The sequence below is a fragment of the Dasypus novemcinctus genome, chromosome 16, assembly GCF_030445035.2.
Source record: "Dasypus novemcinctus isolate mDasNov1 chromosome 16, mDasNov1.1.hap2, whole genome shotgun sequence".
Taxonomy (NCBI): domain Eukaryota; kingdom Metazoa; phylum Chordata; class Mammalia; order Cingulata; family Dasypodidae; genus Dasypus; species Dasypus novemcinctus.
Genome location: NC_080688.1, coordinates 27,490,849 through 27,513,353, shown reverse-complemented (window position 1 = coordinate 27,513,353; position 22,505 = coordinate 27,490,849). Strand labels below are relative to the sequence as shown.

The window sequence follows — 22,505 nt, the reverse complement described above, 5'->3', positions numbered from 1 at the left end:
AGCAGGGGGTGGTGAGTCATCAAGATGCACTTACTCCGTCATCATCAGGCTGCAGGGAGGCTGGGGGCAGACTGTGGCAGCATCGTGGCTGCAGGGGACGCCGACAGCCACGTGGCGGCTCGGATCACAGGTCCACATCTCTAGGCCATGGGACCTGGACCAGGTCACCGCCGTGCCCTTCGCTGTTCTTTCAGGAGGGAATTGCATTGCCTGCTGGGAGGACTGAGTGAGTTAACACCTGCGAAACGTCCCTGCGAGCCTCCGGAAACGACAGCGTCTTCTCCTCTGGGGACGACGTTGGCTGGACAGAGGAGAGGCTGGGGAGACAGCACATCGTGCTCCAGGGCATGGATTCTCTACTGGTTTTCGAATGGGTTCTTTTCTTCACTACCCAGTTAGGAGAGAGGACATAGGATTTGCCACTCCCTCTGCGAGACTTGCCCTCTGCTGTGGCGCAGATCGTTGTCCCCGCCCTTTTGGAGGGGCTTGCAGTTTCTGGACACAGGCACGGTGCAGATGGTGTAACCCTGACATACAGAGCTCAGGCAGAGGGAGCGTTTTCTGTTTCAGCACCTCACACGTTGGGACCTAAAACGGTGCTCAGGAAATTCAACGACTTCCACCCATGACCCTGGAAGTGGATGACAAAATAGGACAAAATGGGGTGGGAGGGAATAAAACGTGTGTGCAGCACAGATAATTTCTATTAATTTCTACTGCCCCTTTAAAAAAAAGCCGGGGCTTCCTAAACGTTGGGGGGCCCAGACAGGGTTGTAATGCGGAACCCCACTTTAAGGCCCTGAGGGCTCTGGGGTCCATGCTGGGGATAGTTCTTGGGATTCTGACCTGCTCTTGGGCTTTATCCGATCACGCACACTCCCGCTGGGAAACTGCCCTTGGCCGCCCCTCCCCGCCTTGGGACGTGTGACTCCAGATCTCCAGACCCGATTCAGACGTCTTAGAGTTCACACCTATGCAGAGGGGATTTCCTGCCTTCATGCCACTTCTCAGCGCTCTGGGATGTCTTACGCTAAAACGCTGGTGAAGGCAGGCGTCCTCTCTCCATCCCATGCTTGCTCCACTAACCTTCTGGCCCTCACCGGCTTACTTAACCAGCCCCTCTGCCTTTCCTTTAGGCAGGAAATCCCCCCTGTTCCATTTTTTTTGTTGTTGTTATTGCCTACAGACAGTCCTCTGGGGCCTCAGACGTTGCCTCTCCTCTTCCAGGACAACGGCTCCCTCTCTCTCTCCGGGACTGGTGAACAGGCCGGGAGCCGGCCAGGGGACGAGTCCACTGTGCACTGACTCGATCGGGTGCTCTGGACTCTCCAGCTCCGTGGTGTGAGCTTCTCCTTTCCTGCGCCCCCCCTGCCTGTGCAGCTGCCATCTGTGGGCCTCAGGGCATGGGAAGGCAGGAGCTTTGCGATGAAATGCCAGGCACCTGTGGGGTGCCTTCTTTCCAGCAAGTATTTTCTAAGCACCTGCTGGCCCAGGCTTGGTCCTGGGGGAGTTTGAAGTTGGAATGGCTGGTCATGAAACCCGGGGGGCAGCAGGGGGCTAGAGTGGTGTGCTCTGGCCAGCGCGACCTTCTGTGCCCCCTGATTCAGCATTTTAGACGAGGAGTTTGGGTGGCAGCAAGGAGCGCTGACCTTCCAGCGCATGGCTTTGGCTGCCTGTGACCTCTAAGAGGGGCAGCAAGGAAGCTGGCAGTGGAGGTGAGTTGGGAAGCAGCTGGTTTGTGGAGTGACAAAGTGACTGGAGCCCCATTTTTTCCAAATCGGGGGCCCTGTGCAAATGGAAACCGTGGTTCTTGTAGCTCCATTTGGAGCTCGATTTGAAAAGAAAGTAGCCACCTTGTTTCTTTCTGAAAGGATCTGATGAATTTTCTACATGGCCATGTGACAATTATACTATTTCGATGAATCACATAAAAAATATAAGTATGGATACATAATCTCTGAGCCACTATTAGGTTTCTGTAATCCACACGGGATGTTTAAAATGTCTGAAGCAGTCACCATTTTTCACTTAAAATATCAAAGCTTTAAAATAATTCAGACTCAAAACTCTAAGCTGTCTAACAATTCTGCTTAAAATTAATACAACTAATTTAATGTCTCTTGCTCAATCCCTGGTGTACCATTGGTGCGCAGAAGTTATTATCTTTGAAATGAAGACTTAAAAAGATAATCTAACTTTCTGAGAGTTGCAGAGATGGTACAAAAACGTGATTCTGAATCATGCACTTCTTATGCCATTTTATTTTTAAATATGAAATGTTTAAATCTCTGTATAGTGTATCGAAACTGTTAGTTGGCATCTTGACAGTCACTGAGGAATATGTTTGACTATAATCTAAAAGAAAACCCAAATTTGAATTCATTTCCATCATACTTGCTTCCGTATTTTTGTACTCTATTCAAAAACTAAAAGTTATCCCATTTTAAATTCTGGTTTTGTCCATGACTGTTAATAATTCATTTATTCCACAAATAATTGAAGGCCTATTCCATGTCAGGCGCTCTTCTAAATGCTGGCAGTGCTGGACAAAAGATACCCCCAGCTCCGTCTCCCTGGGGCTCACGTTCTACTTAGGTACACTTAATGCGACAGGCCATGCTGTGAGCTTCCCTTGAATGACCTAGTTTAATCCTCATATCAGCCCACAAAGGAAAGCACTATTATTATCCCAATTTAACAAATAAGGAAGCTGGGGCTGAGCCAGCTTTGCAGCATGAAGCCTCCCCAAGCGGCCACTTGGGGTCCAGCCCTGTCCAGCTGCCCTAAGTCCGGTGTTGCCACCCCTGCACCGTCTGGAGTCCTGAGCCATCCGGTTAGCTTCAAGGAAGGCCTGGAGTGAAACCCTTTAAAGCGGGTCTCAGAAACTGCACTCTAAAATGGGGGGTAGATGCACTGAAACGGAAAGCTCTCAAGACGATGGGGATGCCAGCCACGTCCCGCGAGGGAGGTCTTAGGGAATTATTGAACTGGGATCAATAGGTAGAAGGTTCAGGCGGACAGCTTTCAAGTCGATGTAAGGAAGAGATGCCCGGCTTGTCTGGAGCAGGAATGGATTGCCTCATTAAATGAGGAGTTGTGGCTGGAGACCCTTGGGCCCAGGCACGTGGCTGAGAGGATTCAAGTCTTAGACAGATGAGTGTTTATATCAGGTTCTTCAACCCTGCTGAAGAGCAGAATTATCTGGCCTCTTCTTGAAAGGCTGCTTTCTGGCTACAGGAGATGTTTGGAATCATTAGCTGTAGGGTAGGGCCTGAACATCGGTAGGTTTAACCAACAGAATAGATTGTCCAGTTGCGCGGTAGGGGTGGGTGGGGGTGGCGGAACATTCCAGGGGGTGTCACCGATGTCCAGTCACTGCCCCCCCTTTTTTTTAATGGAGACTGTATGAATGTTTTAGAAACTGGAAGCCAGCGTGGTGGGAAAACAGATAGTGAAGGAAAAGTGATATTAGAAAAAAGTTGGGATATAGGTAAGAGCCAAAACTTGGAGGTTCTGTTGAAACATGCCAAGGACCTAAGTGCAACTGGAAACATTTTAATCTAGAGAAACCCAGGGTAATAGTATTGTGTGTGTGTATGTGTAGCCAGTGTGTATGTACACACACAATATTTTTAAAGATCATTCTCAGTGAAGCGACTGGATATAAAATGTGGATGGAGAGAGGCCAGAGTAGATAAGAGATAGAACAGTTAATAGGCTCTTGATTTATTCCAGGCAAAAATGATTAAAAAGCAATGGGAAATGCAGAAGTATTGGGGAGCTGAGATCAGCTGGCCTTGGCCATGGACTGGATAATGTGGGGGAGGAAAGGGGAGTGTTAAGGCTGGAGGGAGATGGCATTTATTAATCTAGAAGGCCAGGTTTGGGGGAGAGCCGTGAGCTGGGCTTTGCACATGTGGGGAAGGGCCTGAGACGTCCGGGTGGAGATACCCCACGGGTGGCTGGGTGCGTGGCCGGGAGTTGAGGAGAGGGCAGGTGATGGAGGTGGAAGGGAGAGCAGGGAGTGTGGGAAGAGGGCCTGGGACCACTGCGGAGGGCAGGGGCAGGCCTGGTGTGCCGAGCCGAGCCCAGAGAAGGGCGCGCGTTGGAGATGCTGCCGTGGTCTGGGGAGGAAGAGAAATGGGGTGGGGGCAGAAATGGCCTTGGGTGTCACCGGAGGGCCCTGGTGACGGTGGTGAGAGCCGTTTTGATGGACGCAGGCAGCCGGCGTGAGTCGGAGGGGCGAGGAGCCGAGAGGGATGACAGGTCAGCGCCCCTGAGCGATCCGGTTCTGCGGAGGAAGAGAAGGATGGTGCCTCGATGGGAAGGTGGAAGAAGGTTTAAACAAAAAATTTTTTAAAAAGATGGAATAGACTTTTGGCCTATTTACTGATTTATTTTAGAATTGTGAGTGAAGGGAATTAAAGAAAACAGAACTGGAGTGATGCTTTTAGAGCTTCCTCTTTTGTTAGTGTAAAATGATTCCTATCATGAACTCTCAAGTGTTTGAGAGGCTGATGGATTCACAGTGCCCGTCTCCTACACAAATGAGCCCTTGCGAAGCTACTTGTTTTTGAGACGAAAGGTGTGTCTTTCTCTTCTTGAGTTAAGCTAAGTACCCCATTAATGCCACGCTTTGCTTTTTATGTAAAAGGCAGATGGTTCCCGATGTGTGTCGTGGTGCGCACACGAGCCAGTGGTTTTGCACCAGGGTCCCCGTAGGTCAGCTCACTTGTGGGCTCCCCGTGACAGCAGAGGCATGTCAGGAGCCAGTTTTCCTTCTTTTCTGAGCAGCGCATTAAATTCAGGTGCTTTTCTGATGACCGTCCAGAAACATTTTCCCGATACTCATTTGCTTTCTGTTCTGCAAACCCAGGTCCTGTTTTATTTAAAGCAAATGCAAGTCTTTAATTAAGAAGTCTTTAAAGTAAGGAGATTACAAAGTAATCTTGCATCCAAACCTGGAATTTTAACCAAATCAACCGGGATCTTTCAGCTCCAAATGTCCTTTCAGCTTTAAATAGAAACTGAATCCCACTGAGAAAATATTTCTTAGTCTCATCAAAACCTGGCTTAATTTCTTTCTTTGTTTTTACCCTTCCTTTCGTAAATAATCAATAAGCTTGATATCTATAGCCGTGACTCTCAGCCTTACTAATTGTGATAAGACGTATTTCTTCCCATTAGCTTTGCATCAATGATACGTTTGTTTTTAAAATGGCAGAGATTTAACTAACACAAGGTGGACCTTCTAATTTGACAATATACCAGGAGATTAATTGGGGATGCTATTGTGGATTTTAGAGTCCAGTTTGGGAGTTAGGTAGTGATAAGGAGATATAGAACCATTTTCCAGATAGATGGTGGTTTCTCTGCTATGGCTTTTTTCTCCAGACTTTGGGATTTTCCTTGCGATTGTTCTAACACTGCAGATCTTTAAGGGGATGAGGCAGTAAATCTAGGCAAGGATGTTAGTGAAATTTGATTGTCTACATAACTTGTGCTTTATACCGACTCACATTAAACAGAAACGTAAGGTGCAGATGTATAAACCCCAATGCTTGTTGATTTGCTTGTTGATCTCAAGTGAGATCATGTTCTGTGACAGTCTCATTGTGCAGTTCCAAAACAAGCTCAGGCGGAAGCCAAATTAAAAGGGTGGTTGAATATGGAGTCAGCCCAGGGGGAGGTGACTGGATGGCGTAGCAGCCCCCTGCCATCAAGCTCTTGGCTTAATGCAACCCTTGCCACCAACCTGACAAGAACCAGATCGTGGCATTCCTGGGTCAGTGGCTGCATTCTTTTCCTGCCTGTGGCCTCCTGGGCTCCACTGTGCAAGGAAAAAAAAGAAAGAAGTGATATCCTCATTTTATAGGTGAGGCTCAGAAAGGCTGCAGCATTGGCCTAGAAGGTACACAGATAATAAGGGTCAGAATTAAGAGTTGGAGCTCAGGTTTATGTTCAAAGGCTGGACTTCTACTCAAAGGCTGTCCTTTTAATTTTAAGATCTCGGTGGCCCAGAGGGCTTTGTGGCACAGATCGCCTGAATATTTGAGCTCATTTCCACAAGCAGAACGCGCAGTTTACCTTGCTGAGGGGCGCTTGGCCGGCTGAGGCAGGCGGGAAAGCTGTCACGTGCCCCTCCTCAGATCACGTTTGCTCCAATCAGGAAAGTGTAAAATTCCAGCCAGGCACCGTGACCGGGTCGGGAGAGGCTGCGTATTACAGCCAATATGTGATCTAAGGCGACTTATCTGGACTAAGGGATGATACATGGGAAGGAGCTGCGGAGTTGAAATGATGGAGAGCTGTAACGGTCTGTTTGCCGTAAGAAGGAGCTCGAATGAGTGGGACACTGCTCGGGAAAGCTGTGAAAACGGTGAAAAACAATTCAGCAGTTGCCTCCGTGCCCTAAATAGTCTTATGTCAGCAATTAGCAGGAACAGTCTTTCATTAATCCATCAGATTTCCGGTGCTGCACACCCTGAAGCAGGAGATAATAGAGAATCCTCAGGATTAGCCACTGAGGCAGTCCCACTACAGTATGTCATTACAGCAGTGGTGTTGAGACAGCACATCGGAGCAGAAAAAAAAAATGGTAGCACAGTAATTCTCTGAAAGCAGTGGCGTCTTCTGTTTCTTCTTCAATTTTGAGCGCTACATAACCTGGCTGTATTACCAGGGAGCAGTTTGTATCATGAGCTCTCCTGCTTCTTGGAGGTGTGTAAGTGGGCTTTTAAGTTGTATTAAGAAGACATTGTATATATCCTGCCATAGCCCACTGAAGTACTGGGGGAGAGTGTCAACTACAGTGTAAACTATAATCCGTGCCGTGCAGCAGTGCTCCAAAATGTATTCACCAAATGCAGTGAATGTGCCACCATGATGAAAGAGGCTGTTGATGTGGGAGGAGTAGGGGGGTGGGGTGTGGGGTACGTGGGAACCTTTTATGTTTTTTAATGTGACATTTTTTGTGATTTATGTATCTTTTTAAAAAAAGACAATTTAATACAAAAAAAAAGAAAGACATTGTGTTGATAATGAGACATTCCAGGTACATTCTGGAAAGGAAGATACTGCTACCCATTCAAAGGGGGCTCAGGTCGTGCGGCAATTACGAAACGGGCACTCCCTGGGGATGCTACCTAGTCTTCGCAGCCGTCTTCGGGTTCTTGCTATTCCTTAAATTCATGGCTGGTTGACTGCATCACAATCACTCAGCGAATATTCCCCATCTTTACAGTGTCTGGAGCCCCCAGAGGCTTTCGCCTCCTATTTGACTGCTGCCTCCTAAGCCGTCAGGTCATCTCTTCCACCCTTCCTCTCCCCTTTCTGTTCCTACTTCTCAGCCCTTATCAAAGGCCAGATGGAGAGTGTGTGACAGACCCAGGTTCAAATCCTGCCTGCTATAGCTATCACACTGCACACCAGCAGGGGGACCAGGCACATGTACCCAGAACTCTTGAGCCCCCCGCCAGATGTTCCTCCTGCATCTTCCCATCTCAGAAAATGACCCCACCCTTGGTCCAGCTCACCCGTGAAGCCCTGGGAGTCATCCTCAATTCCTTTCTCTCGCACTCACGGTCACACTGTCGGAACATCTTCTTGTTCAACCTTCAGAACAGATCAGAAGCCTGCCCACTTCTACCCCGCGGCCCCGCCGTCCCCGGGTCTGCGCTGGCACGAGCCTTCTAGATGATTCCATTGCCAGCTGGCTTTCCGGCTTTCGCATTGACCGTGGATCTGCCAGATCTGACACTTCCAAAGTTGGAATCAGATCTTAAAACCGCCAGGGGCTTCCCATTTGTCTCGGCAAAAGACAGAACCTACACCAAGTTCTTTCGGGGCCCGGTGTGATGAGTTGCCATCACCCTCCAAGTCGATATCAAAATATGGCTCTTGTTTCCATGTCTGTGTCCTCCCCTAGAATGTCTGGCCGTAAAGAACAGGGTCTCTCCATTTGTCCCCGCCGTAGCCACCCCCACCATGTCCCCTGCCTCGCCCTCCCCCTTCAGCTTGAGAACCGCAGACCCTGAAAATAAAGTCCAGGGCTCGCTTCGGCAGCACATCCCCTCAAACCGGGACGACACTGAGAAGATTAATCCGGCCACTGCGCAAGGGTGACACGCACATTCGAGAAGCGTGCCGTGTTTTCCCTAAACCAGCACAATTCAATGTTCGCCGTTAACAAGAGGATGGCTACGTAAGCATTGTCCACTCCTAATGGACACAGTTATTGCTTAATTAATATTGTTCTGTGTGCTGCCAGTAGATTACAGTTAATTATCAATCAGTGGGGGGAAAATAAAGTCCAAACTCCGTGTCCTGGGCTGTGGTCGTCTCTCCAGGGCCCAGCTCCCCACTGTCGGGCCCTTGCGTCTCCCGTGCTCTCGAGGGCCTGGGTTTCCCCTCCACCTACTGTGCGCCTGAGCCCAGGCGTCCTTTGTCTCTGGTGGTGGAGGCAGCACACGCTGGGAAGTTCTTTCTTCATCTGTTCTTGTTAAAGGTCTAGGCATATCTTTAAAGCCCGGCTGGACTGCCACCCACGAAAAAAAGTCTTAGCTTCTTCCCGGTGAAAATGAACCTGCGCGGACTTTGGTGCCACGTGCACCATTTATCGCCGGTGGCTCCGCGAAGTTACCTGTGAATGTCTCTCTCCCTGTTGTTTCTTTTAATTTCATTTGTGACTTTTGCATCCTTAGTTATGGCCTGCAAACAGTGTTTACCTGACTTATTTATGGATAGAAACAACTCTAAGTTCGTATTTCAAATGGTCTCAGCTAGCCTGGAAAGCATTTTCTCTTGAGTGAATTCTATGCATGAACAAACAAGAGCGTTGCCTATAATAACAAGTGAGGATGTATTACTTGCATGTTAAATATCTCTAAGATAATAAACAATGAACTTTCAGTGTATCACACAAGCATGTATTTTATTTCATGTTTTTTGTTTTTTGTTTTGCTTTTAAAATGTAAGCACAAAACTATGTACATTCTTCTGGAAGCGCTTTTTTTTTCAGGGAAGAGAGGTATTTTTATTTAGAAAGAAATCACTAGTTATGAAGCAAAATAAATAAATAAACCTTTAAAATTTGCACTGTGCCCTCTAAAATTTTACCATGTATCTATTTTGGAGTTTTAAGTCTTTTTACAATAGTGTGGAAAAACAGAACAAATGGACTTCTGTTCATCTTTAAATCAACATTTATTTTATATTCCCATATTTAAAGTTCTTCCAATTTTAACGGTTAAGACAATTTTATAATGTAGAGCTCCAAATCTCCTTTGCTTCTTACCTAACCTCCCACCAGATATGCAGAACTTTTTGATTTAATGAACTAATATCTTATGCAAAGTGCTTAGAACAGTGCTGTGTGCTTAATACATAGTAAGTGCTCAGTAAATGCTAACTTTTATTATTCATAAAGAGGTGACCTTCCCTTTTAAGAGTCCTTCTTGCCACATTATTCATCAAATATTGCCTTGTGTTATAGTTATTTTTATATCTTTTCTAATAGACTGTACTTTAAGATTCTGGGGGAGTTTATACATTGTAAAGGATTCATAAATTATGTATCCACTGAATAAATAATGAATTTGCCAACATTCTTTTAAATTTTAAGTAGACTTGATTATTTGATATTCTGTAATACTGAGACTAAACGTGGTGGAAACCCCTGAGCACAAACAAGTTAATGCCTAAATGATCCCCAAAAAGCCGCTGGAGAAGGAGTCGTCCCCGGGGGCTCGCCAGAGGTCACATTTGCTTGTGCGTGGCTTCCTGGCTGAGGCAGTTTTACTAAATTAAGGTGGGCTACGTTACCCAGTTCAGAGACCTCTGAGGCACCGTAAAACCCACTGAACGCCCACTTCAACTAAAGTTGATGGAGTTGCCCATTTGGTTAACATTAGTTACCTAGGTTATTGATGGTCCATGGCTCAGTTGGCTGCCATTTGCTTGAGAAAAGTACAAAAGCAGTGGGGAGAACGTTGGAGATGGTGCCACTACTTCTGCTTTCTCACGCACAGAAAAGACAGAAGAGGAGGGGGTTGGGCTTCCTGACAGCATTTGCTTGGCCACCTCGAATCTAAGATGAGAGGAATTGATCTCGAGGAGCTGCAGCCTTGCCTGCAGCAAGCTCTTCTTCGCATACCCATTAACCATTGCAATGGCTGGGGCTCTCGTAAGCGTCCAGGATGCCCAGGATGGATGGCAAACTGGAAGAGGCAGGAATACAAGAAGAGGACAGAGCTCACCTTTTGGAGAGGGCTCACTTGTAAGCCTCATTTGATTCTCCCCAGGCCCTTTGTTTCACCTGAAGGTTAAATCATTTTCAGATCGATGAATGGAATCGATCATGATTATATCATACCATTTGCTTCCAAGGAAAACCAGTCATCTATGTCACAACTATATTCATTTTACTTATTCCTTCAATGATTCAAAAATACTGTGCGGCTTGAAATTGCAAGGCCCTCTGCTAGGCAGGACCTGGGGCTAAAATATAAAGAAGGCTTGCCCTCTCTAAAGATACATGCAGCCTGGCAGGGGAGCGGAGGCCTGCTTCCATTGCTATAAATAGAGGGTAGAAGCTGTGTTATATACCGGGCGACAGAAGTGGAAAGAAGCATTAGGTACGGCTGGAGAAACCGGGCAGGCTTCAGAGCAGTCGCACTTTGAAGACGACTTTGAAGGAGACAGATTTTAAGCCATGGACCGAGTTGGGAGAGTTAGAGTGAGAACACTGCAGAAAGGGAAAGCAACAGGCTCAGGTATTGGTAATTGTATGGTCACATCAATGAATTTATGTTAAGTAAAAGCTGAGTTCATTTGTCCACGTACATCTGTCGAAGTAAAATAATGTTTTTTGGCAGACTTAAGATAAAGTCTGATTTTCCCCCTTTATTTCCTTTTGGTACAGGAAATAGTTCAGAATAAAATCTTGTCACCTTCGGGTTTCTTGTTCTTCTACTAATTTATTCTTTTCAGCCCTGAGAGTTTCCGTAATCAAATAACAAGGAAATCAGAATTGCATGTTGTGATAGCCTTTGACGTTGTCTGTGGTAGACACAAGGAAGTAGAAGTTTATTTGGTCATGAATGTCTCTGCCTTTTAGTCCCTAGCACTGGAGCCTTTTTATGCATTTATTCACTCATCCAATCAATATTTAGTAGGAAGTTATCCATCTGGTACTCTGGTACTTCCTAGTAGCTTTACACTGTGTGCACATTCTTTATTGCAGGTTTTCTATTCTTTTTCTTTCTCCTACTTTGTTAACATTTCTTTGGGTATATTTTCGGTTCTTAGTTATCATCAAATAGGTGCATATTGAAAATTCTCAGAAAAGAAGGAATTGAGGAGTGAGATAGACTTGTTGAAAATGCTTTTATGGTTTTGGACTTAAGTACAAACACTAATCTTCGTTAGGACAGCATGCTTTTGAAACTTTCCTGGTGCTTTGCATTGCAATAATAGATTTTTCTACAGATGAACCAGACCCATGTTCAAAATTCTAACTTTGCACTTCAACTAACCTTACCATCTCACAAGGGAATTTAAGAACAAAGAGGGGAGCAGATGTGGCCCAGGCAGTTGGGTGCCTGCCCCACATGGGAGTCCTGGGTTTGGTTCCTGGTGCCTCCTAAAGAAGACAAACAAACAATGAGCAGAGAACGAGCAGACATCGAGCAAAAGCAATGAGCAGACAGTGAGTTAAAACAAATTAGCAGGGACAGTATATAGCTCAGGTAATTGGGTGCAATCTTCTATGTAGGAGGTGCCTCCTAAAGAAGAAACAAACAGACAACAAGCAGACAATGAGTAAAAACAACAAGCAAACAGACCAGGGAGCTATCATCTTGGGGAGGGGCAAACAATAGCAAAAAAGACACAGGACTATGCTTGGCTTTTGCCAGAACAGATATTTAAAGTTCTTGCCACTTGTTTTAATGCTAAAATTGCTTTAATCCTTTTAAACTCTTCTCTGGCTTGACAGGGAGCAAATAACCATTCAGTCACCAAACAGAAAAACTAAAGATTGGTTAGTTTCTGACTTGTAGGGTAGATGCCCCCTGTACCCTACCCCAAACACTTAGTTTCTCACATTTTCTGAAGATCCCCAGCAAAGCTAAATTAGTGCCCAGAGGGTGGTTGAGAATCTATGTCTGATTATGAGCATTATATCTACAAGAGTAAACTGTGTCTGGAAGACCTAAGAGAAGGTGAAGAATACTTTTAACTAGATAAATCTAGTTTGTTTCGTTTTAAGCTTTATACTACTTAATACATTGGTGTAGGACTCAACTTTTCTTAAAGGAGAAAGGTGGTTTATGAGTACAATTAAACTTTCAAACTTTGTTCCTGAAAACACTCTCATTCTCACCATTTCTCAACATTTCTCATCATTTCTGCCTGCCCCGTGTTATAGAAATGTCTCAGTGGTCTCTAATTGCTCAAACATATTGATGTCATGGCATGAGCCTAGATACATTCCCAGTTTTCGTCCACTTCAGAACTTTAATGATTTTAAAAAAGTTCATTTGTATTGGCTCAGTACGCTATGTACACTGTCTTCTGAGGCAGAGTTATGAAGTACTAAATTACTGTATTGTTATACTTAAATTAGAATTGCCTTTTAATGCACTCATTATTTGAGTGCTATTAAGCTGTTTCTTATGTTAATTTTAGATTTACTAACAGATATGCTTGACTCCTCCAATTATTAATTTTTACTCTTGAATCAGCAATAGTTTGTCTAGTCACAGACTGCAGATGCACAATTTCTCATGGTCTTTTACAAAATGATTTAATCCCTTGATGCAGGATATATTTCATTTATAGCACTGTGAATGGTTAGGAAATATTAAATTAATCCACAGGAAATAACCATTATAAACTCTTTCTCATAGTGTAAAAGTAGATTTAACCGTGTTTATTTCTCTAAAACTGTAGTGTTCTGCTTTTGATTTTGTTGGTTTCCAGGTGGTGGCTCTGACTAGATGCTCCATTTTCACCTTTCAGCGTTTTCTTTCCTTTGATTGATTTGCACTGTTTTATATGCTTTTACTTCTTATATGTATTGAGCCAGCAGATGCTTTCCTTATATTGTAGAGCAAGCAAGTTCTTGCTCTTTCCATTGACTCATTCCCTGTGAACAAACTGGATGTGTCTTTGAAAGCTCACCTGAAGAATGCTGCCACTTAATGAGTGGATGGTAAAGGAGGAAGCATCATGTCCTCATGCTTGATTCAACTTGTAACCAGTTCCACATTCCTAGGGCATCCAAAGGAAGGGCATACTGTGGTTTTCCAGATTATTTGGTGGGAGATGGAGGGGTGGAGGAAGGGGAGGTGGAGGTGGTCTATAGTTAAAAAGGATTGGTCAAATGGAAGAATGATTGGCAGCAACAGATATTGACCTTGAATGGGGGGATGATACTTAAAATGAGTTTCCCGTATTTTAGAAGGTCAATACAATAAAAATGCTATATACTTTATCATGCTGATGATTAGCATTTGGGATCCATCTCTGCACTAGTACACATTACGAGTTAGGAAACTAGAGCTCATTGCAGAAGGCAGCTTTTTCCCCTGTGTCCCACTGATGGCATTTATTAAAACAAATATCTGTTCCATTCCAAATGATCTGATAGTTACACAATGTCTTAGTTTTGCCAGGTGCTATGACAAGTACTGCAGAGTGGGTTGGCCTAAACCACAAGAATTCATTGGCTCCTGGTTTTAGAGGCCAGGAATTCCAGATGCAGGTATCGGCAAGACCAGGCGTTCTCCTGGAGCCAACAGTGTCCTCCGCCACAGGACGCTGTCCTTGCTCTCCTCCTGCATCTGCTTCTCCAGTTTCCACTGCCGTCTTGCTTCTTCCTGCATCTTTCTTTGACTTCTGTGTCTGAATTTCTTCTCGGTCTAAGGTCTCCAGTAAAACAGGTTAAAACCCAACCTGATTCAGTTGGCCACACCCTAGTGGAGCCTTTGAAGATGCTAATCACAAATGAGTCCTCAGCCTGACTCATTTGGACATGTTTCCAAATGGGTCCACAGGAATGCAGATGAAGATGAAGCCCGTCTGCTGTCGAGGTGCATGATTCCATCTACCACCCATAACTTGAAACAAATAAGTACTAGTAAGAAACTTTAGAGGGCATCTTATTGGAAGGCAATTTTGTGATAATGAGGAAGCTGAGGTCCATGGATGCTAGTTTAAGAAAAAAAAAGAAAGGAAAAAAGATTGGTTTACTCATTTAGGAGTAGGTTTGGAGTCAGGAGTGCCAGACCAGGTCAGATCTTCCATCAGAGTTGGTTCCATTTTCTGCTAATGCAGATATTGAAGGAAAATTGCGTAAATGACTGTAAATCATTGTGCATCTTCCTTTATCCATCTTGCACCATGTCTTTCACCATGTCTCTGAGATATTTGTGAATTTTATTAAGAGTAGTGATTGAGCCCATTCCAGATTAGCAATTCCGAAGGAAAAGGTGTGCTTTCTTCCAAGAGCTCTTTATAACATTTCCTGAAAAGCCTCATTTTCCTGCCTTGGGTCATGTGCAGATGCACCGGCTGAAAGCTGTGGCTTGAGGATGGGATCATAGTTTAGATGATGAGCCCATTCTCAGGGATGTGGTGGGGATAGGACATGTGATTGGCAACTCCACTTGGACCGTGTGGAAAGGGGGGGAGCTGGTTTCTAAAAAAGGAAGTGATGAATGCACAACTATGCGATTATACTGAATACCATTGATTGTACACTTTGGATGGATTTATGCTTTATTAATATCTGTCAGTAAATTGATTTGTTAAAAAAGAATTAAATTCATCAAGCTTAGAAATGATAGAATTACTGCTAGAATCTGTACTTTAGACTCCCATGCTCAAGTCCTTTCCATAAAAACCTTAATATGTTGTAGGACGGATGGATTAATTAGGAGGACCCCTAACTCTTAGTTGAGAATATTGTCCGTTTCGCTCTCACCTTAGGATACCTAGAAGTTTGGGTTCCAAATCCTTGGCTTGAAGCCAACAAAATGTACCCATTCCCAGTAGGTCTTGACGCTACAGTCTTTTGGAGGTTAGAATTTTTATAAAACAAATTTAATGTCAGTGATGTGATGTGATAAATATAGATGAGAATAATGCATGGATCTGCTAAAAAAAGATTGAAGTTTTTTTTTTTTAAATGAGAATGGAAATCATGCCTATGAGCATGTAAACCATGATCTATCCAACACCACGTCCCATCAGCCTTTCCCTCTTCTTGTCTCAGAGCAAGTGCCTGTGCATCCCTACTTGGAATTGCTGGCTTTGCCCTTTCGTGGAAACATGCCCAGATACTGGAACAAACCCATCTCTTACTTCTCCAGTGGCTTTTTGTTTTCTTATGAACCATTTTCTAATTATTTCAGGAGATGCCCTATTTCCCTGCCAAGAACTCACGTACCTTGAGAGCAGGACTGATACTCTGAGATTTTCTATATTCCTTATTTTTCCAAGTCCTGAATAGATAATTAGAGTTTCATAAATATTGATTGTGTCATTGATTTGATTTGCTATCAGGATCAACTATTATATTCAAAGGACTGCATGAAGCTCACATATTTAACTAATGCTTCACCTCCTTATCATATAAAAGTTCCTATATTGTTAACCCACAATCATGTATGAATTATGAAGGAAAGAATTGGCTTGAAATACAATTAATAGATAAATTTCATTTTAGCCAGTAGATTGGTATTTTTATATTAAATATCTGAGTGTGTGCATGTATGTGTGTACACTTAAGAGTCCCTTTTGATTTTTCCTAATCATCCTTGGTGATTTATTACACTTATTATGAGTGTAATAAAAAATCCCATAATATTAGGAAGAAAAGAAGGGACATTAAAAAGCTTAATTAGTCCAAAAAGTGCATAATATATCAAGACATGATTGCTGTCATGTATTAACAGGATGTGTATTAAGTTCTCTCATTTAATAAGATGTACATATCTTCCAGATAATAATAAAAAAAGTGTATACACTTTAATGGTACCCTATCTATAAAGCCAGAGGGATGCCATGAATCTTAAGAAGAGGCTAATTACCCAAAGCTGCCCTTCTTTGGATCTGGTGGAAACCTACAATCATTAAACTTTCTTACAGGATTTGATATGGTGCTGAGAATTTAGTTAACAGAGGGATTAATCAAAAGGCATTTTAAATGGAAGACTTTTAGTTAAGCATTAGGGATTAAATTTTTATGATCAGAGGCTAAGTCAGTAAAGAATGGGTGAAACATTTGTGGAATATTGTACTTTTCCTACGTTCTAATTAATCTTCTCTTCCGTCCAAGGAGGTATTAATAAGTACCATTGCAGATAATACTCCATTTGACAGATGAGGAAACTGACTGCGAAAGGTTGAGGGACCCTAGCAGAGCCAGGTCTCGTCCTTGCTTGTAGGCTCTATTTAGGATTAAGAGGAAATGTACAGGAGCACTGCCTCCATCGGATCTAAATGGAAGTATAGACCTCTCCCTTTTGAACCACCCATTCTTTTCCCTGCATTCATGGCAAAAATGATCCTAAATATTTTAGGGCCAAAAACAAGTAGCTATACTAGGTTTTGGATTTGTGACTCCGTGAAGGAAAGAAAACCTAATTTTTTTTTTGTCTCCAAGAAAAGAGCATACCCTAAATTGTTATCAGTTTTCAAGAGAAGTTTCCAGTCTATCCCTAGGACATGCTCTTAGCATTGTGCCCTGGGAGAAATGGAATATACATTAACCACCTCCCAGAGAACTATTGGTTCTCTTTCACAAGGTCGAGATTTGGTCCTAAAAGTTGGGCAGACTTCACATCTAATTTTTCTTCTGTTGTTACAATTTCCTATCCTAATCCTAAAGCCCCTGGGAGGTTTTATTGCATCGCTTGGTGGCATTAGCCTGTCAACAGCTGGAAGAGACAGGAGTTAGAAAATGGACTTTTCGAGGTCAGGAAGCTAAGTGGCCAGAAGAACCAATTTGTCAATTTAAATCCTCTTGGGATTGGAAGAAATTATTCCACAATGTGGGAAACACAGGACTGTGCCGAGCCTGTGTTTCTGTTCCTTTCTTCCCCCACCCCAGTTTGTGCTCTGTAATGAGCAGCACCATGTGTGGATTACAGCAACTTTAGGTGTTGACTTGTGAAATGCTGTGGTAGTGTTTCCACGGCCATTGGGTGTGCTGGCTTTAACATTTACTATGAAAATGGGCACTTTTCACCCTTCTGGCTAATGGCTTGGGGCCACATCAGCCTGCACACCTTTGGAGGATAAGGGTCCTGAGACTTCAGTAATAGCCTCTAGTTCCATATTTTATTATTATTTTTTTCTTTCATTCTTGTATTATTTGTATTCTCATAATAGGATATTAATAAGTTTTCAATATTTGGTGTGATGGCTTTTGGGGAGTGAATTTTACTTGCTGGTTTTGTGAAACATTTCTGAATGATATTTAGGAATATATTTAGTACAGAATTTTATAAAGTTTAAATATACTCTTACTCTCTTAAAAGAGATAATCTCTATGCTCTATTAAAGAGCAAAGACATAAGATAATTTCATGGGATCGTTAGATGGGGTGTTCATGACAGTGAAAATGTACATGACCTCATGGGTGCTGGCTGGGAGGTGGGCGGCCCTTTCAATTACTTGTGCTTTATTTTTCCTTAGTATAATACTTTATAAATAAAGCATTTTATGTTGACATGAGATGAAATAAGACCCATTATTTGAAAACTTATGCTTCTTAACAAGGCTTAAAGCTGTATTTATTTATTTTTAGTGTGAATTCATGTTTTTTCACGTTATTTCAATGGACTATGAAATCCAAATTACTATTTCTTTAAATAGTAAGGCAAAGATAACAATTTAAAATAATTCTGGGCTTTTTTTGAACAGCCCAAAGAAAAAAATTTTTTATAGATCCTATTTATTTCTTTCATTGTACTTGTATATATAAGCAAATTTCCAGAACAGATAATCCATTAATTTCTAAACATCATTCTATTATAAAAACAGTTTAATATAGATGAAACCAAGTTTAGAGTTCAAAGGGAAGCAAACTTAAACAGGTAGCACATATTTAAATGTGAAAGTTCTGTAGGAATTTTTCCCAACAAATTTCCTTGCACACACTAATCTTGCTTAAAATATTAAAGTTTTTTTCTTCAAAATGATTGCATATTACTTGAAATGTCATAAATAGAATAATTTATAATACTTTGGGGATTTTCTACCAAGCAAAGATAACCTGAGATGAATTCTTTTGCAAAAAGAGGAATAAGTTTTTAAAATAAACTTTCTGTTATTAGTTATTATAAATTTAATTTGTTATAAACTATATTATAATTTCTTAAAGAAAACATGTGTATTTATTTTATTTTTAGAATCAGAAAATCTTTATTTACCATAGAAGCATAAGGCACACAACTAATTAATATTCTCCAATACTTAGGTAAAAAATGTGAACATGCCTACCCATGCCAAACACAGAACTGTGTGTCTAGAAGAGTCAGTGTGTATTCTCAAACTTCTTTGTGCTATTATGTTTGTAATTTAATTAAAATCTCAGAATTATCCTATCAAGGAATAAAATATGAGTGTGTGGGGGGGTTGTTTCCATAAAAACTAAGCTGAATCAGTTGGAAAAATGCTAAAGATGATCTGCTTTAAAAAAAATAAAATAAAAAACAGAAAAAAACAAAAAAGATTAGCGGAAACCTTAATGGAATACTAAGAAAAGGCATAAATGGTTGAGGTTTATGCAAGATAGATGACTGGGAATTCTAATTAGCAGATCTTTAGATGAGAATTTGGCCACACATAAGAAGATTAGAAATACTTATATCATTCAGGTTAAAAAAACCTTTTAATTTATTTATCATATTTTAATTCTCAATTTGAAATATTATTTTTCCAATTAAGTGAACAGTGAATCATTCCTCATCAGGCTAAACATGAGTCCTACTCTAATGCTAATTATTAAATATTCAATATGTGTTTGCTTCATGGATTGCATTTCAATTGCTATGTCTACATAAATGTTTTCTCTGCTCTTTCAATCAGTTATTTATCTTCTGTCATATTAAAACAGTTAAATGGAAAAATACCTAGTTTCTCTCCCAAAACTCTATTAAAACTTGTATGATAAGACTTTGACTTTGAAAATATTTAATTAAAATAGCCAGATTTTAATTTAATTATATAAAAACTTATTTTAAGTAACCAGCCTCATTTGACTCTGTGTATAGGAGTGTAGTTTAGTATAGGGCATATTTACACGTATATGATTTGATCATGGTTCAATTCTACTTATGTAACTGTTTCAACAATTCCAAGAAAATCATTAGTGTTTGGAAATGATATTGATTCATGACCCACCTGTTTTATCAAAACGGTAAGCTTTTGTTTTCTTTTGTTTGGATCACTAATAATCATTAAAAAATAAAAGACATTTTGAGAAGGGCTTTAGAGATAAAACCTAAAGTCATTTTAGGGTGCTAAAATACAGCTTGATTTGTTACAGAGCATCAAATACACGCATGCTATATAAACCAGGTAGTTTCAAAGCAATAAATGTGTGTGCTCTCTTTTCGGTCACTATGCAATGATGCTCATTTTGACTGCCAAGCCAGGAATCATTCAATATACAACACAGATAAATGCCAGCCCCTGATTTTATTCTTGTCTAAATTTATAACACCTATCGAAATTAAAAGAAAAAAATCCATTGAGCAGGTGCCATCCTGGAGAACAGGCTGTGACTGCGCAGACAGTGCCTCAGAGGGTGGTATCTCCTTGGTGAAATGTGCTAAGATCTAGAGTCGGGTCCTTGGTATTTATTTGTTTATTATTTTTAAAAACTTTTCAGGAGGTACCAGGGCTTGAACCCAGGACCTCATACATGCAAAATAGGTGCTCGACTGTATTTTGAAGAGCCAGTAGCCTGGTTTTGTCAGTTCACGGGCTTGGGTCTCTCCTGACCTACGGCCATAAGGGTATTTTATTAATTTATAATGATGAAATAAGACCTAAAGGAACTAGATACCCATGACCTTTAGCCGGGACCGTCTTTCTTTTTTTGGCCAGCTCTGTGGGAAACTCATTATAATCAATATTTTCTTGGGGAGCCTGGAAGCAGGGAATCGAATGGAAGGCATCACGTTGCTTTCGTGAACACGGGCTCAGGGTTTTAAATGGGGCCATATTAACATTACCACTGACGAATTGTGTCCCCTGCCTGCACCCGTCTATATACTGCTGGGCTGTGCAGACGAGACGTCTGTCCACAGGGAGCTTATAGTCTCGAGGGGCCACTGCACACATCTGGAGGGCCCTAGGAGAGCATAGGATGGGGGCATTGCTCCAACTTTGGGGTCCTTGAGGAGTTGACATCCATCTGAGGCCATAAGGAAGAAGAGGGTTTAGTCAAGGACTGGGTAAAGAGCATGGAAAGAGAGCAAACTTTGGGTGCAGATGCCTTGAGGCCAGGATGGGGGGCTTTCCAAGGAAAGGGGAGGAGGCCAGTGATGAGAGTGAAGTAAGGAAGCTGGAGACTGAGGCGGGGGCCTGGGGCGAGGTTGGCCGGCCCCCACTGCCCGCCCACCCACCCTTGGACCTTGAGCACCCAGCGTGGCCGCAGGCTTGGGTACCACTGCCTCCTCTGCTTAGCCCTGGCAGCGTCACAGGGACGTCGTTCTTCTTGAGTCACATTTTATTAGAGTGACTCTGAGTCAGATATGCCTGTGGCTTGAGTTATCAGTTTGTGGCTCTTTGTGTCACTTTGGAGCCTTCTCTCCACAGATCTTGACCATGAGGTCATGGAAAATTGAACCAGAAGACAAATCTACACGGCTGTCATCGTGGTACTGAGAATTGTCTCTTCATCCTGATGGGGAGGGGGTGTTGCTATTTTCTTCCTTATTCTTCCTCTCAAGAGGATCCTCTTTTTTTTTTTTTTTTAATCCAAGTAGATTTCTGATGGGCTCCCCTACCAATCCATGTTAAAATCTTTTTTTTTTTAATTTTTTAAAAAGATTTATTTATTTATTTAATCCCGCCCCCCTCCCCTGGTTGTCTGTTCTCTGTGTCTATTTGCTGCTTCTTGTTTTTTTGTCCGCTTCTGTTGTCGTCAGTTTTTGTCCGCCTCTGTTGTCGTCAGCAGCACGGGAAGTGTGGACGGCGCCATTCCTGGGCAGGCTGCACTTTCTTTCGTGCTGGGCGGCTCTCCTTACGGGCGCATTCCTTGTGCGTGGGGCTCCCCTACGCGGGGGACACCCCTGCGTGGCGCGGCACTCCTTGCGCACATCAGCACTGCGCATAGGCCAGCTCCACACGGGTCAAGGAGGCCCGGGGATTGAACCATGGACCTCCCATATGGTAGACGGACGCCCTAACCACTGGGCCAAGTCCGTTTCCCATGTTAAAATCTTAATATTGGTGAGGGATACACGTGGTCAAGGTTGAAATGGGGATCCTTGTTAGGATGGCCTTTTCCAGCCATTTCTAGGTTAAGATACACCTGTGTTGACCAACTGGCCAGGTCCAGCCTATGGGCTGGGGCATCCCCCATCCCTTTCCATCTGATTTTTTTTTTTATCCCCTACCCCCTTGTGGCCTTTTGCTTGCTGTCTGCTCTATTGGCCCATTCGTTGTGTGTTCTTCTGTGTCTATTTATTTTTATTTTATTCCCACCCCTTGCGGCTTGCTTGTTGTCTGTTCTCTGTGTCCATTTGCTGCACGCTCTTCTGTGTTTTTGCTTGTCTCCCTATTTTTTTGTTGTGTCACCTTGCTGAGTCAGCACTCTGCAGAGCTTGCAGGGCCGGGCGGTAGTCTGCGGCGCTTGTGGACCGGAGGCACTCTGCGGTGCCCGTGCTGGTGGCTCTCACGGTGTGCAGGCGAGCCTGCCTTCATAAGGAGGTCCCGGGACGTGAACCCAGGGCCTTCACAAGTTGGTCCCGGGACGTGAACCCAGGGCCTCCCATATGGTAGATGGGAGCCCAGCTGACTGAGCCACAGCTGCTTCCCTCTCCATCTGATTTTGTTGGATTTGCTGGTGTTTGCCTTTTAGGGTCTCCATTGATGACAACGAATGGATGATATGGTCTTTCCTTTGATGGGTGACTCTTAAGAGTTACTTTGCATATCTTCTGGATCTATCCTTTTCAACTGTGAATTTTTGATTTTTCGATGGCAGTCTCATTTACCTTACTTCTCATTCACTGTACTTCCATATTCTCAGCCTTCAGTACCCTATTTGTGCAAATGTCACCGTGACCTGGGATTTCTTCCTCCCCTTGTGGACACATTTCGTAACCTCCAGTCTTTCCTGCACTCCCTCCCCGAGGCTGCTGCTGGAATTATTTTGAAATACGGATCTGACTATATATTACTTTCTTCATAGATTTGAGATGACTTTTTATTGCCAGGCTGGAAGTCTTCGAAAGGCAGCATATTATTAACATTTGTCTGGA

At 42.9% G+C, this 22,505-nt stretch overlaps 1 protein-coding gene and 1 non-coding gene across 5 annotated transcripts in view; both read left to right on the top strand.

The window, feature by feature from the left end:
* Nucleotides 1-22,505, top strand: part of PTPRM (protein tyrosine phosphatase receptor type M) — an 805,217-nt gene that overhangs the window by 66,146 nt on the left and 716,566 nt on the right. The gene's annotated exons all lie outside the window — the stretch shown is intronic.
* Nucleotides 8,049-8,155, top strand: LOC111765642 (U6 spliceosomal RNA). The gene has a single exon (XR_002797939.1). It is a non-coding gene; the product is annotated as a U6 spliceosomal RNA (small nuclear RNA).